Here is a 14,735-nt window from a genome sequence, read left to right on the forward strand (position 1 = left end):
CACAAGCGCGCAGTACGATGAAAACACTGAGCACACATTTTTACATTATTTCAGGTCACCAACTCTACTTTGACGTCAAATGTGGCAGAGAACCTTGAAGTTCTTCAGTGAACCAAAGTGGATCTTTATGAATGTAAAAAAAGAAAAGTACCCGGTTTGTCCTTTTCTCGTCACATGCTGCAGAGGATGACACCATGAGTTAAAGGTTTGTGTTGATGAAAGCCATTGGGGCTTTGCTCAATTGTTGATGCTCCTTTTCTTCGAGGTGCTGTTTACTGTGTTCAGCGTGTCCTGGTTTGTGGTTACCATTGGAGTCGGCTCATACGTTCCGCCGTACATGGTACTGTAGTTGAGCGCTTTCCAGCTATTGCAAGTCTACTCTTCTGACATACCGTAATTTCTGTACTACTCAGTATTTCCAAATTGACAAATGACTGAAAACGTCTCTCGTCCAGATGTTATTGTGGCCGAGTGGTTAAGGCGATGGACTTGAAATCCATTGACTTGTACCGGCGTAATTTCAAGTCCTACCAACAACGTTGGTTCGTGTTTCGGATGCTTTGGCTATTTTGAGTCTGCAGAACTGTCACATGGCAATCGTGCTGTGTCTTGGGGCGGAATATGCTGAATGACGTGACGTTGTGTCCACCGGGAATCGGTCTGTAGAACCGTCACGTAGCATAGTGTGTGTGAGACTTCATTGGTCTTCAGCTGATTAGAGTTCTACCGGACTGTATGTCGTGACAGTCCATCAATTAAAGGCAGGGTCTGATCTTTCCACGCAGTTTCCTCAAAGTATTGAGTAAAACCCTTTGAAAGTAGAAATAAAACATTCCAGTCCGTACGGGCCGACAGCACTGTGAAATCACCAACCGATCGCCTGCCCCACTAACCGTGAGGTTTGTCACGGATACAAAGTGGATCTTTTTCCCAGGGTGGTCTCTAACCACCAGCCATTCCAACAACAGCCAAACGCGCTGACCAATTACATCACAGAGACATGAGAATGAGGATCACGACAAAAAGAGAGACACTTTGAGAAGAGGAACACATGTTGTTCTGAAAAAAATTGAGTGATGGCTCAATTAAAGTAAGACAACAAACTGTGCTACTTCATGGATACACATAAACGATGCACTTGTGACCCAAAGTCGTTAACCAGTCAGGTTACATTGAACACTGCGAGAAGCCCTACAAGAGTAGAGCATCAAAAAATTAGTAAAAACTCATGTTGTTCCTCTCCACGGAAATCTTTAGTAAAAGGCGAAAGATTTATACGATCTGAAGAGAAACATGAGTGAACTATTGACACTGAACCAGAGAAGGAGCTGTATTCTTCCACATCAACCTTTAAGTCATGGTGGCGCCCTCTGCACGGTGCGTGTCTCACAACATCTGGAATGAAGATAAAGGAGCGAAGTCATCCGTCAAAAAGTACTACACAAGATAATGAGATGCAACTTAAACTCCATGAGCAGCTTGTCCACAACGCTCAAGCTGTTTGGGCTTCAAACATCAGGTAATTCTGGAAGCTGACTGCGACGCATAGGTCACAAGGCGAGAAATTCTCCATTCACGTTGTTGGTAGGACTCGAACCTACGCAGGGAAACCCCAATGGATTTCTAGTCCATCGCCTTAACCACTCGGCCACAACAACACCGGAAGCCAGCCACTTCATCATTCATTTTGTTATTGGTTGATTAGAAATCGGTTCGCATCATCTCTCCGTCTTCTTTCAAGCATCAATGATGATGGCTGCTTTTCAAGCAATTGACCTGGGTTCGATTCCCAGCCACTGCACGTACCCCATTCCATTCAATCGTGATTCACAGAACTGGTTTCTTCGGCCCAGTCACATATCCACTGAAGGCACGAGCGATGAAGGCCGTGGAACTGAAATCCATTGGGGATTTCCCCCGTAGCTTCGAGTCTTACCAACAACGCGAGGCGGAGATTGATTTTTTCCCATTGACACCTATGTGTTGGTCGTCCGCGTCCAGCCGAAATGGGACATTTCTGGTGTTGACAGTTGAGGCACAAATATTCTGCCATCCATGGTTTGATGGCAAAAACAATTGGCAAAGCCTGAGAACTGAACCCAGGTCAACTGCTTGGAAGGCAGCTACAGTTTACACAAGAACGGCATTGCACAGATTCCCGTCAAGGAACATTCACTTTCACATAGAGAACTCGACAATACCGGATTTACAAACATGCGGTGTGATGGTGTTTTTGGCTGACTCAGTAAGGCTCCTTAGCTTCTCTATTTCTTTTAGTCCATGTCAAATCAAGATTTGTTTCCACTCAGTTCCACTCTGTACATAAATGGCTGCATCGGTCATGTCTAAAATACAGCAGTGTGAGTGTTATGAATGCAGGTGGGAATACTTGAGCATCATTTGTGGTTGTGGCTCTGTGGAACCATCACGTAATGTAACGTGTAATTACATGGGTCCTCATCTGAGCAACTCAAGCAGCAGCTTTGCGCAGTGGCAGTATCGTAGCCTATGAGGTTTATCCGAGGCGCGATTATTGCTAGTTGAAAACTTTACCCAATACCCCGCCTTGACGACTTGAAATACAGTTGTTACGGCAATTTTTGCTGTCTCTGTGGGGACATGTTTGCTGTTGATGTAACAAAATCCCAAAATTCCCGACTCCTCTGCAAAATAAGAACCTGCCGAGATACGTGATCGTAATCTAGCAAGACCATTTCCGACCGTCCAACGCTTCAAGATTGTGTCCCATTCTTTTTCATTGCGCTGTTTTCGCAGTATTGGACAAAAACCCTCTTGAAACAGAAATAAAAGGTTTCAGTCCACTGGGGATCGCACAAGCGCGCAGTACGATGAAAACACTGAGCACACATTTTTACATTATTTCAGGTCACCAACTCTACTTTGACGTCAAATGTGGTAGAGAACCTTGAAGTTCTTCAGTGAACCAAAGTGGATCTTTATGAATGTAAAAAATGAAAAGTACCCGGTTTGTCCTTTTCTCGTCACATGCTGCAGAGGACGACACCATGAGTTAAAGGTTTGTGTTGATGAAAGCCATTGGGGCTTTGCTCAATTGTTGATGCTCCTTTTCTTTGAGGTGCTGTTTGCTGTGTTCAGCGTATCCTGGTTTGTGGTTACCATTGGAGTCGGCTCATACGTTCCGCCGTACATGGTACTGTAGTTGAGCGCTTTCCAGCTATTGCAAGTCTACTCTTCTGACATACCGTAATTTCTGTACTACTCAGTATTTCCAAATTGACAAATGACTGAAAACGTTTCTCTCGTCCAGATGTTATTGTGGCCGAGTGGTTAAGGCGATGGACTTGAAATCCATTGACTTGTACCGGCGTAATTTCAAGTCCTACCAACAACGTTGGTTCGTGTTTCGGATCCTTTGGCTATTTTGAGTCTGCAGAACTGTCACATGGCAATCGTGCTGTGTCTTGGGGCGGAATATGCTGAATGACGTGACGTTGTGTCCACCGGGAATCGGTCTGTAGAACCGTCACGTAGCATAGTGTGTGTGAGACTTCATTGGTCTTCAGCTGATTAGAGTTCTACCGGACTGTATGTCGTGACAGTCCTTCAATTAAAGGCAGGGTCTGATCTTTCCACGCAGTTTCCTCAAAGTATTGAGTAAAACCCTTTGAAAGTAGAAATAAAACATTCCAGTCCGTACGGGCCGACAGCACTGTGAAATCACCAACCGATCGCCTGCCCCACTAACCGTGAGGTTTGTCACGGATACAAAGTGGATCTTTTTCCCAAGGTGGTCTCTAACCACCAGCCATTCCAACAACAGCCAAACGCGCTGACCAATTACGTCACAGAGACATGAGAATGAGGATCACGACAAAAAGAGAGACACTTTGAGAAGAGGAACACATGTTGTTCTGAAAAAAATTGAGTGATGGCTCAATTAAAGTAAGACAACAAACTGTGCTACTTCATGGATATACATAAACGATGCACTTGTGACCCAAAGTCGTTAACCAGTCAGGTTACATTGAACACTGCGAGAAGCCCTACAAGAGTAGAGCATCAAAAAATTAGTAAAAACTCATGTTGTTCCTCTCCACGGAAATCTTTAGTAAAAGGCGAAAGATTTATACGATCTGAAGAGAAACATGAGTGAACTACTGATACTGAACCAGAGAAGGAGCTGTATTCTTCCACATCAACCTTTAAGTCATGGTGGCGCCCTCTGCACGGTGCGTGTCTCACAACATCTGGAATGAAGATAAAGGAGCGAAGTCATCCGTCAAAAAGTACTACACAAGATAATGAGATGCAACTTAAACTCCATGAGCAGCTTGTCCACAACGCTCAAGCTGTTTGGGCTTCAAACATCAGGTAATTCTGGAAGCTGACTGCGACGCATAGGTCACAAGGCGAGAAATTCTCCATTCACGTTGTTGGTAGGACTCGAACCTACGCAGGGAAACCCAATGGATTTCTAGTCCATCGCCTTAACCACTCGGCCACAACAACACCGGAAGCCAGCCACTTCATCATTCATTTTGTTATTGGTTGATTAGAAATCGGTTCGCATCATCTCTCCGTCTTCTTTCAAGCATCAATGATGATGGCTGCTTTTCAAGCAATTGACCTGGGTTCGATTCCCAGCCACTGCACGTACCCCATTCCATTCAATCGTGATTCACAGAACTGGTTTCTTCGGCCCAGTCACATATCCACTGAAGGCACGAGCGATGAAGGCCGTGGAACTGAAATCCATTGGGGATTTCCCCCGTAGCTTCGAGTCTTACCAACAACGCGAGGCGGAGATTGATTTTTTCCCATTGACACCTATGTGTTGGTCGTCCGCGTCCAGCCGAAATGGGACATTTCTGGTGTTGACAGTTGAGGCACAAATATTCTGCCATCCATGGTTTGATGGCAAAAACAATTGGCAAAGCCTGAGAACTGAACCCAGGTCAACTGCTTGGAAGGCAGCTACAGTTTACACAAGAACGGCATTGCACAGATTCCCGTCAAGGAACATTCACTTTCACATAGAGAACTCGACAATACCGGATTTACAAACATGCGGTGCGATGGTGTTTTTGGCTGACTCAGTAAGGCTCCTTAGCTTCTCTATTTCTTTTAGTCCATGTCAAATCAAGATTTGTTTCCACTCAGTTCCACTCTGTACATAAATGGCTGCATCGGTCATGTCTAAAATACAGCAGTGTGAGTGTTATGAATGCAGGTGGGAATACTTGAGCATCATTTGTGGTTGTGGCTCTGTGGAACCATCACGTAATGTAACGTGTAATTACATGGGTCCTCATCTGAGCAACTCAAGCAGCAGCTTTGCGCAGTGGCAGTATCGTAGCCTATGAGGTTTATCCGAGGCGCGATTATTGCTAGTTGAAAACTTTACCCAATACCCCGCCTTGACGACTTGAAATACAGTTGTTACGGCAATTTTTGCTGTCTCTGTGGGGACATGTTTGCTGTTGATGTAACAAAATCCCAAAATTCCCGACTCCTCGGCAAAATAAGAACCTGCCGAGATACGTGATCGTAATCTAGCAAGACCATTTCCGACCGTCCAACGCTTCAAGATTGTGTCCGATTCTTTTTCATTGCGCTGTTTTCGCAGTATTGGACAAAAACCCTCTTGAAACAGAAATAAAAGGTTTCAGTCCACTGGGGATCGCACAAGCGCGCAGTACGATGAAAACACTGAGCACACATTTTTACATTATTTCAGGTCACCAACTCTACTTTGACGTCAAATGTGGTAGAGAACCTTGAAGTTCTTCAGTGAACCAAAGTGGATCTTTATGAATGTAAAAAAAGAAAAGTACCCGGTTTGTCCTTTTCTCGTCACATGCTGCAGAGGACGACACCATGAGTTAAAGGTTTGTGTTGATGAAAGCCATTGGGGCTTTGCTCAATTGTTGATGCTCCTTTTCTTTGAGGTGCTGTTTACTGTGTTCAGCGTATCCTGGTTTGTGGTTACCATTGGAGTCGGCTCATACGTTCCGCCGTACATGGTACTGTAGTTGAGCGCTTTCCAGCTATTGCAAGTCTACTCTTCTGACATACCGTAATTTCTGTACTACTCAGTATTTCCAAATTGACAAATGACTGAAAACGTTTCTCTCGTCCAGATGTTATTGTGGCCGAGTGGTTAAGGCGATGGACTTGAAATCCATTGACTTGTACCGGCGTAATTTCAAGTCCTACCAACAACGTTGGTTCGTGTTTCGGATCCTTTGGCTATTTTGAGTCTGCAGAACTGTCACATGGCAATCGTGCTGTGTCTTGGGGCGGAATATGCTGAATGACGTGACGTTGTGTCCACCGGGAATCGGTCTGTAGAACCGTCACGTAGCATAGTGTGTGTGAGACTTCATTGGTCTTCAGCTGATTAGAGTTCTACCGGACTGTATGTCGTGACAGTCCTTCAATTAAAGGCAGGGTCTGATCTTTCCACGCAGTTTCCTCAAAGTATTGAGTAAAACCCTTTGAAAGTAGAAATAAAACATTCCAGTCCGTACGGGCCGACAGCACTGTGAAATCACCAACCGATCGCCTGCCCCACTAACCGTGAGGTTTGTCACGGATACAAAGTGGATCTTTTTCCCAAGGTGGTCTCTAACCACCAGCCATTCCAACAACAGCCAAACGCGCTGACCAATTACGTCACAGAGACATGAGAATGAGGATCACGACAAAAAGAGAGACACTTTGAGAAGAGGAACACATGTTGTTCTGAAAAAAATTGAGTGATGGCTCAATTAAAGTAAGACAACAAACTGTGCTACTTCATGGATACACATAAACGATGCACTTGTGACCCAAAGTCGTTAACCAGTCAGGTTACATTGAACACTGCGAGAAGCCCTACAAGAGTAGAGCATCAAAAAATTAGTAAAAACTCATGTTGTTCCTCTCCACGGAAATCTTTAGTAAAAGGCGAAAGATTTATACGATCTGAAGAGAAACATGAGTGAACTACTGACACTGAACCAGAGAAGGAGCTGTATTCTTCCACATCAACCTTTAAGTCATGGTGGCGCCCTCTGCACGGTGCGTGTCTCACAACATCTGGAATGAAGATAAAGGAGCGAAGTCATCCGTCAAAAAGTACTACACAAGATAATGAGATGCAACTTAAACTCCATGAGCAGCTTGTCCACAACGCTCAAGCTGTTTGGGCTTCAAACATCAGGTAATTCTGGAAGCTGACTGCGACGCATAGGTCACAAGGCGAGAAATTCTCCATTCACGTTGTTGGTAGGACTCGAACCTACGCAGGGAAACCCCAATGGATTTCTAGTCCATCGCCTTAACCACTCGGCCACAACAACACCGGAAGCCAGCCACTTCATCATTCATTTTGTTATTGGTTGATTAGAAATCGGTTCGCATCATCTCTCCGTCTTCTTTCAAGCATCAATGATGATGGCTGCTTTTCAAGCAATTGACCTGGGTTCGATTCCCAGCCACTGCACGTACCCCATTCCATTCAATCGTGATTCACAGAACTGGTTTCTTCGGCCCAGTCACATATCCACTGAAGGCACGAGCGATGAAGGCCGTGGAACTGAAATCCATTGGGGATTTCCCCCGTAGCTTCGAGTCTTACCAACAACGCGAGGCGGAGATTGATTTTTTCCCATTGACACCTATGTGTTGGTCGTCCGCGTCCAGCCGAAATGGGACATTTCTGGTGTTGACAGTTGAGGCACAAATATTCTGCCATCCATGGTTTGATGGCAAAAACAATTGGCAAAGCCTGAGAACTGAACCCAGGTCAACTGCTTGGAAGGCAGCTACAGTTTACACAAGAACGGCATTGCACAGATTCCCGTCAAGGAACATTCACTTTCACATAGAGAACTCGACAATACCGGATTTACAAACATGCGGTGTGATGGTGTTTTTGGCTGACTCAGTAAGGCTCCTTAGCTTCTCTATTTCTTTTAGTCCATGTCAAATCAAGATTTGTTTCCACTCAGTTCCACTCTGTACATAAATGGCTGCATCGGTCATGTCTAAAATACAGCAGTGTGAGTGTTATGAATGCAGGTGGGAATACTTGAGCATCATTTGTGGTTGTGGCTCTGTGGAACCATCACGTAATGTAACGTGTAATTACATGGGTCCTCATCTGAGCAACTCAAGCAGCAGCTTTGCGCAGTGGCAGTATCGTAGCCTATGAGGTTTATCCGAGGCGCGATTATTGCTAGTTGAAAACTTTACCCAATACCCCGCCTTGACGACTTGAAATACAGTTGTTACGGCAATTTTTGCTGTCTCTGTGGGGACATGTTTGCTGTTGATGTAACAAAATCCCAAAATTCCCGACTCCTCTGCAAAATAAGAACCTGCCGAGATACGTGATCGTAATCTAGCAAGACCATTTCCGACCGTCCAACGCTTCAAGATTGTGTCCCATTCTTTTTCATTGCGCTGTTTTCGCAGTATTGGACAAAAACCCTCTTGAAACAGAAATAAAAGGTTTCAGTCCACTGGGGATCGCACAAGCGCGCAGTACGATGAAAACACTGAGCACACATTTTTACATTATTTCAGGTCACCAACTCTACTTTGACGTCAAATGTGGTAGAGAACCTTGAAGTTCTTCAGTGAACCAAAGTGGATCTTTATGAATGTAAAAAATGAAAAGTACCCGGTTTGTCCTTTTCTCGTCACATGCTGCAGAGGACGACACCATGAGTTAAAGGTTTGTGTTGATGAAAGCCATTGGGGCTTTGCTCAATTGTTGATGCTCCTTTTCTTTGAGGTGCTGTTTGCTGTGTTCAGCGTATCCTGGTTTGTGGTTACCATTGGAGTCGGCTCATACGTTCCGCCGTACATGGTACTGTAGTTGAGCGCTTTCCAGCTATTGCAAGTCTACTCTTCTGACATACCGTAATTTCTGTACTACTCAGTATTTCCAAATTGACAAATGACTGAAAACGTTTCTCTCGTCCAGATGTTATTGTGGCCGAGTGGTTAAGGCGATGGACTTGAAATCCATTGACTTGTACCGGCGTAATTTCAAGTCCTACCAACAACGTTGGTTCGTGTTTCGGATCCTTTGGCTATTTTGAGTCTGCAGAACTGTCACATGGCAATCGTGCTGTGTCTTGGGGCGGAATATGCTGAATGACGTGACGTTGTGTCCACCGGGAATCGGTCTGTAGAACCGTCACGTAGCATAGTGTGTGTGAGACTTCATTGGTCTTCAGCTGATTAGAGTTCTACCGGACTGTATGTCGTGACAGTCCTTCAATTAAAGGCAGGGTCTGATCTTTCCACGCAGTTTCCTCAAAGTATTGAGTAAAACCCTTTGAAAGTAGAAATAAAACATTCCAGTCCGTACGGGCCGACAGCACTGTGAAATCACCAACCGATCGCCTGCCCCACTAACCGTGAGGTTTGTCACGGATACAAAGTGGATCTTTTTCCCAAGGTGGTCTCTAACCACCAGCCATTCCAACAACAGCCAAACGCGCTGACCAATTACGTCACAGAGACATGAGAATGAGGATCACGACAAAAAGAGAGACACTTTGAGAAGAGGAACACATGTTGTTCTGAAAAAAATTGAGTGATGGCTCAATTAAAGTAAGACAACAAACTGTGCTACTTCATGGATATACATAAACGATGCACTTGTGACCCAAAGTCGTTAACCAGTCAGGTTACATTGAACACTGCGAGAAGCCCTACAAGAGTAGAGCATCAAAAAATTAGTAAAAACTCATGTTGTTCCTCTCCACGGAAATCTTTAGTAAAAGGCGAAAGATTTATACGATCTGAAGAGAAACATGAGTGAACTACTGATACTGAACCAGAGAAGGAGCTGTATTCTTCCACATCAACCTTTAAGTCATGGTGGCGCCCTCTGCACGGTGCGTGTCTCACAACATCTGGAATGAAGATAAAGGAGCGAAGTCATCCGTCAAAAAGTACTACACAAGATAATGAGATGCAACTTAAACTCCATGAGCAGCTTGTCCACAACGCTCAAGCTGTTTGGGCTTCAAACATCAGGTAATTCTGGAAGCTGACTGCGACGCATAGGTCACAAGGCGAGAAATTCTCCATTCACGTTGTTGGTAGGACTCGAACCTACGCAGGGAAACCCAATGGATTTCTAGTCCATCGCCTTAACCACTCGGCCACAACAACACCGGAAGCCAGCCACTTCATCATTCATTTTGTTATTGGTTGATTAGAAATCGGTTCGCATCATCTCTCCGTCTTCTTTCAAGCATCAATGATGATGGCTGCTTTTCAAGCAATTGACCTGGGTTCGATTCCCAGCCACTGCACGTACCCCATTCCATTCAATCGTGATTCACAGAACTGGTTTCTTCGGCCCAGTCACATATCCACTGAAGGCACGAGCGATGAAGGCCGTGGAACTGAAATCCATTGGGGATTTCCCCCGTAGCTTCGAGTCTTACCAACAACGCGAGGCGGAGATTGATTTTTTCCCATTGACACCTATGTGTTGGTCGTCCGCGTCCAGCCGAAATGGGACATTTCTGGTGTTGACAGTTGAGGCACAAATATTCTGCCATCCATGGTTTGATGGCAAAAACAATTGGCAAAGCCTGAGAACTGAACCCAGGTCAACTGCTTGGAAGGCAGCTACAGTTTACACAAGAACGGCATTGCACAGATTCCCGTCAAGGAACATTCACTTTCACATAGAGAACTCGACAATACCGGATTTACAAACATGCGGTGTGATGGTGTTTTTGGCTGACTCAGTAAGGCTCCTTAGCTTCTCTATTTCTTTTAGTCCATGTCAAATCAAGATTTGTTTCCACTCAGTTCCACTCTGTACATAAATGGCTGCATCGGTCATGTCTAAAATACAGCAGTGTGAGTGTTATGAATGCAGGTGGGAATACTTGAGCATCATTTGTGGTTGTGGCTCTGTGGAACCATCACGTAATGTAACGTGTAATTACATGGGTCCTCATCTGAGCAACTCAAGCAGCAGCTTTGCGCAGTGGCAGTATCGTAGCCTATGAGGTTTATCCGAGGCGCGATTATTGCTAGTTGTAAACTTTACCCAATACCCCGCCTTGACGACTTGAAATACAGTTGTTACGGCAATTTTTGCTGTCTCTGTGGGGACATGTTTGCTGTTGATGTAACAAAATCCCAAAATTCCCGACTCCTCGGCAAAATAAGAACCTGCCGAGATACGTGATCGTAATCTAGCAAGACCATTTCCGACCGTCCAACGCTTCAAGATTGTGTCCGATTCTTTTTCATTGCGCTGTTTTCGCAGTATTGGACAAAAACCCTCTTGAAACAGAAATAAAAGGTTTCAGTCCACTGGGGATCGCACAAGCGCGCAGTACGATGAAAACACTGAGCACACATTTTTACATTATTTCAGGTCACCAACTCTACTTTGACGTCAAATGTGGTAGAGAACCTTGAAGTTCTTCAGTGAACCAAAGTGGATCTTTATGAATGTAAAAAAAGAAAAGTACCCGGTTTGTCCTTTTCTCGTCACATGCTGCAGAGGACGACACCATGAGTTAAAGGTTTGTGTTGATGAAAGCCATTGGGGCTTTGCTCAATTGTTGATGCTCCTTTTCTTCGAGGTGCTGTTTACTGTGTTCAGCGTATCCTGGTTTGTGGTTACCATTGGAGTCGGCTCATACGTTCCGCCGTACATGGTACTGTAGTTGAGCGCTTTCCAGCTATTGCAAGTCTACTCTTCTGACATACCGTAATTTCTGTACTACTCAGTATTTCCAAATTGACAAATGACTGAAAATGTTTCTCGTCCAGATGTTATTGTGGCCGAGTGGTTAAGGCGATGGACTTGAAATCCATTGACTTGTACCGGCGTAATTTCAAGTCCTACCAACAACGTTGGTTCGTGTTTCGGATGCTTTGGCTATTTTGAGTCTGCAGAACTGTCACATGGCAATCGTGCTGTGTCTTGGGGCGGAATATGCTGAATGACGTGACGTTGTGTCCACCGGGAATCGGTCTGTAGAACCGTCACGTAGCATAGTGTGTGTGAGACTTCATTGGTCTTCAGCTGATTAGAGTTCTACCGGACTGTATGTCGTGACAGTCCATCAATTAAAGGCAGGGTCTGATCTTTCCACGCAGTTTCCTCAAAGTATTGAGTAAAACCCTTTGAAAGTAGAAATAAAACATTCCAGTCCGTACGGGCCGACAGCACTGTGAAATCACCAACCGATCGCCTGCCCCACTAACCGTGAGGTTTGTCACGGATACAAAGTGGATCTTTTTCCCAAGGTGGTCTCTAACCACCAGCCATTCCAACAACAGCCAAACGCGCTGACCAATTACGTCACAGAGACATGAGAATGAGGATCACGACAAAAAGAGAGACACTTTGAGAAGAGGAACACATGTTGTTCTGAAAAAAATTGAGTGATGGCTCAATTAAAGTAAGACAACAAACTGTGCTACTTCATGGATACACATAAACGATGCACTTGTGACCCAAAGTCGTTAACCAGTCAGGTTACATTGAACACTGCGAGAAGCCCTACAAGAGTAGAGCATCAAAAAATTAGTAAAAACTCATGTTGTTCCTCTCCACGGAAATCTTTAGTAAAAGGCGAAAGATTTATACGATCTGAAGAGAAACATGAGTGAACTACTGACACTGAACCAGAGAAGGAGCTGTATTCTTCCACATCAACCTTTAAGTCATGGTGGCGCCCTCTGCACGGTGCGTGTCTCACAACATCTGGAATGAAGATAAAGGAGCGAAGTCATCCGTCAAAAAGTACTACACAAGATAATGAGATGCAACTTAAACTCCATGAGCAGCTTGTCCACAACGCTCAAGCTGTTTGGGCTTCAAACATCAGGTAATTCTGGAAGCTGACTGCGACGCATAGGTCACAAGGCGAGAAATTCTCCATTCACGTTGTTGGTAGGACTCGAACCTACGCAGGGAAACCCCAATGGATTTCTAGTCCATCGCCTTAACCACTCGGCCACAACAACACCGGAAGCCAGCCACTTCATCATTCATTTTGTTATTGGTTGATTAGAAATCGGTTCGCATCATCTCTCCGTCTTCTTTCAAGCATCAATGATGATGGCTGCTTTTCAAGCAATTGACCTGGGTTCGATTCCCAGCCACTGCACGTACCCCATTCCATTCAATCGTGATTCACAGAACTGGTTTCTTCGGCCCAGTCACATATCCACTGAAGGCACGAGCGATGAAGGCCGTGGAACTGAAATCCATTGGGGATTTCCCCCGTAGCTTCGAGTCTTACCAACAACGCGAGGCGGAGATTGATTTTTTCCCATTGACACCTATGTGTTGGTCGTCCGCGTCCAGCCGAAATGGGACATTTCTGGTGTTGACAGTTGAGGCACAAATATTCTGCCATCCATGGTTTGATGGCAAAAACAATTGGCAAAGCCTGAGAACTGAACCCAGGTCAACTGCTTGGAAGGCAGCTACAGTTTACACAAGAACGGCATTGCACAGATTCCCGTCAAGGAACATTCACTTTCACATAGAGAACTCGACAATACCGGATTTACAAACATGCGGTGTGATGGTGTTTTTGGCTGACTCAGTAAGGCTCCTTAGCTTCTCTATTTCTTTTAGTCCATGTCAAATCAAGATTTGTTTCCACTCAGTTCCACTCTGTACATTAATTGCTGCATCGGTCATGTCTAAAATACAGCAGTGTGAGTGTCATGAATGCAGGTGGGAAAACTTGAGCATCATTTGTGGTTGTGGCTCTGTGGAACCATCACGTAATGTAACGTGTAATTACATGGGTCCTCATCTGAGCAACTCAAGCAGCAGCTTTGCGCAGTGGCAGTATCGTAGCCTATGAGGTTTATCCGAGGCGCGATTATTGCTAGTTGAAAACTTTACCCAATACCCCGCCTTGACGACTTGAAATACAGTTGTTACGGCAATTTTTGCTGTCTCTGTGGGGACATGTTTGCTGTTGATGTAACAAAATCCAAAAATTCCCGACTCCTCTGCAAAATAAGAACCTGCCGAGATACGTGATCGTAATCTAGCAAGACCATTTCCGACCGTGCAACGCTTCAAGATTGTGTCCGATTCTTTTTCATTGCGCTGTTTTCGCAGTATTGGACAAAAACCCTCTTGAAACAGAAATAAAAGGTTTCAGTCCACTGGGGATCGCACAAGCGCGCAGTACGATGAAAACACTGAGCACACATTTTTACATTATTTCAGGTCACCAACTCTACTTTGACGTCAAATGTGGTAGAGAACCTTGAAGTTCTTCAGTGAACCAAAGTGGATCTTTATGAATGTAAAAAAAGAAAAGTACCCGGTTTGTCCTTTTCTCGTCACATGCTGCAGAGGACGACACCATGAGTTAAAGGTTTGTGTTGATGAAAGCCATTGGGGCTTTGCTCAATTGTTGATGCTCCTTTTCTTTGAGGTGCTGTTTGCTGTGTTCAGCGTATCCTGGTTTGTGGTTACCATTGGAGTCAGCTCATACGTTCCGCCGTACATGGTACTGTAGTTGAGCGCTTTCCAGCTATTGCAAGTCTACTCTTCTGACATACCGTAATTTCTGTACTACTCAGTATTTCCAAATTGACAAATGACTGAAAACGTTTCTCTCGTCCAGATGTTATTGTGGCCGAGTGGTTAAGGCGATGGACTTGAAATCCATTGACTTGTACCGGCGTAATTTCAAGTCCTACCAACAACGTTGGTTCGTGTTTCGGATCCTTTGGCTATT

General features: G+C 44.8%; 15 non-coding genes across 15 annotated transcripts; 5 read left to right on the forward strand and 10 right to left on the reverse strand.

The window, feature by feature from the left end:
- Positions 1-1,187: 1,187 nt before the first annotated feature.
- Positions 1,188-1,300, reverse strand: LOC128750250 (U5 spliceosomal RNA). The gene has a single exon (XR_008413055.1). It is a non-coding gene; the product is annotated as a U5 spliceosomal RNA (small nuclear RNA).
- Positions 1,301-1,576: 276 nt separating this feature from the next.
- Positions 1,577-1,658, reverse strand: trnas-aga (transfer RNA serine (anticodon AGA)). The gene has a single exon. It is a non-coding gene; the product is annotated as a tRNA-Ser (tRNA).
- An 821-nt stretch (positions 1,659-2,479) lies between these two features.
- On the forward strand, positions 2,480-2,618 carry LOC128750249 (U4 spliceosomal RNA). The gene has a single exon (XR_008413054.1). It is a non-coding gene; the product is annotated as a U4 spliceosomal RNA (small nuclear RNA).
- A 1,403-nt stretch (positions 2,619-4,021) lies between these two features.
- Positions 4,022-4,134, reverse strand: LOC128750251 (U5 spliceosomal RNA). Its single transcript, XR_008413056.1, has one exon. It is a non-coding gene; the product is annotated as a U5 spliceosomal RNA (small nuclear RNA).
- Positions 4,135-4,410: 276 nt separating this feature from the next.
- trnas-aga (transfer RNA serine (anticodon AGA)) lies at positions 4,411-4,491 on the reverse strand. The gene has a single exon. It is a non-coding gene; the product is annotated as a tRNA-Ser (tRNA).
- An 821-nt stretch (positions 4,492-5,312) lies between these two features.
- Positions 5,313-5,451, forward strand: LOC128750260 (U4 spliceosomal RNA). Its single transcript, XR_008413065.1, has one exon. It is a non-coding gene; the product is annotated as a U4 spliceosomal RNA (small nuclear RNA).
- A 1,403-nt stretch (positions 5,452-6,854) lies between these two features.
- Positions 6,855-6,967, reverse strand: LOC128750252 (U5 spliceosomal RNA). Its single transcript, XR_008413057.1, has one exon. It is a non-coding gene; the product is annotated as a U5 spliceosomal RNA (small nuclear RNA).
- A 276-nt stretch (positions 6,968-7,243) lies between these two features.
- On the reverse strand, positions 7,244-7,325 carry trnas-aga (transfer RNA serine (anticodon AGA)). The gene has a single exon. It is a non-coding gene; the product is annotated as a tRNA-Ser (tRNA).
- An 821-nt stretch (positions 7,326-8,146) lies between these two features.
- Positions 8,147-8,285, forward strand: LOC128750272 (U4 spliceosomal RNA). The gene has a single exon (XR_008413076.1). It is a non-coding gene; the product is annotated as a U4 spliceosomal RNA (small nuclear RNA).
- Positions 8,286-9,688: 1,403 nt separating this feature from the next.
- On the reverse strand, positions 9,689-9,801 carry LOC128750253 (U5 spliceosomal RNA). Its single transcript, XR_008413058.1, has one exon. It is a non-coding gene; the product is annotated as a U5 spliceosomal RNA (small nuclear RNA).
- A 276-nt stretch (positions 9,802-10,077) lies between these two features.
- Positions 10,078-10,158, reverse strand: trnas-aga (transfer RNA serine (anticodon AGA)). Its single transcript has one exon. It is a non-coding gene; the product is annotated as a tRNA-Ser (tRNA).
- An 821-nt stretch (positions 10,159-10,979) lies between these two features.
- Positions 10,980-11,118, forward strand: LOC128750232 (U4 spliceosomal RNA). The gene has a single exon (XR_008413038.1). It is a non-coding gene; the product is annotated as a U4 spliceosomal RNA (small nuclear RNA).
- Positions 11,119-12,519: 1,401 nt separating this feature from the next.
- On the reverse strand, positions 12,520-12,632 carry LOC128750254 (U5 spliceosomal RNA). Its single transcript, XR_008413059.1, has one exon. It is a non-coding gene; the product is annotated as a U5 spliceosomal RNA (small nuclear RNA).
- A 276-nt stretch (positions 12,633-12,908) lies between these two features.
- Positions 12,909-12,990, reverse strand: trnas-aga (transfer RNA serine (anticodon AGA)). Its single transcript has one exon. It is a non-coding gene; the product is annotated as a tRNA-Ser (tRNA).
- An 821-nt stretch (positions 12,991-13,811) lies between these two features.
- Positions 13,812-13,950, forward strand: LOC128750283 (U4 spliceosomal RNA). Its single transcript, XR_008413087.1, has one exon. It is a non-coding gene; the product is annotated as a U4 spliceosomal RNA (small nuclear RNA).
- The last annotated feature ends 785 nt before the right edge of the window (positions 13,951-14,735 follow it).

The sequence above is a fragment of the Synchiropus splendidus genome, chromosome 18 (assembly GCF_027744825.2).
Source record: "Synchiropus splendidus isolate RoL2022-P1 chromosome 18, RoL_Sspl_1.0, whole genome shotgun sequence".
In the NCBI taxonomy this organism is placed as follows: domain Eukaryota; kingdom Metazoa; phylum Chordata; class Actinopteri; order Syngnathiformes; family Callionymidae; genus Synchiropus; species Synchiropus splendidus.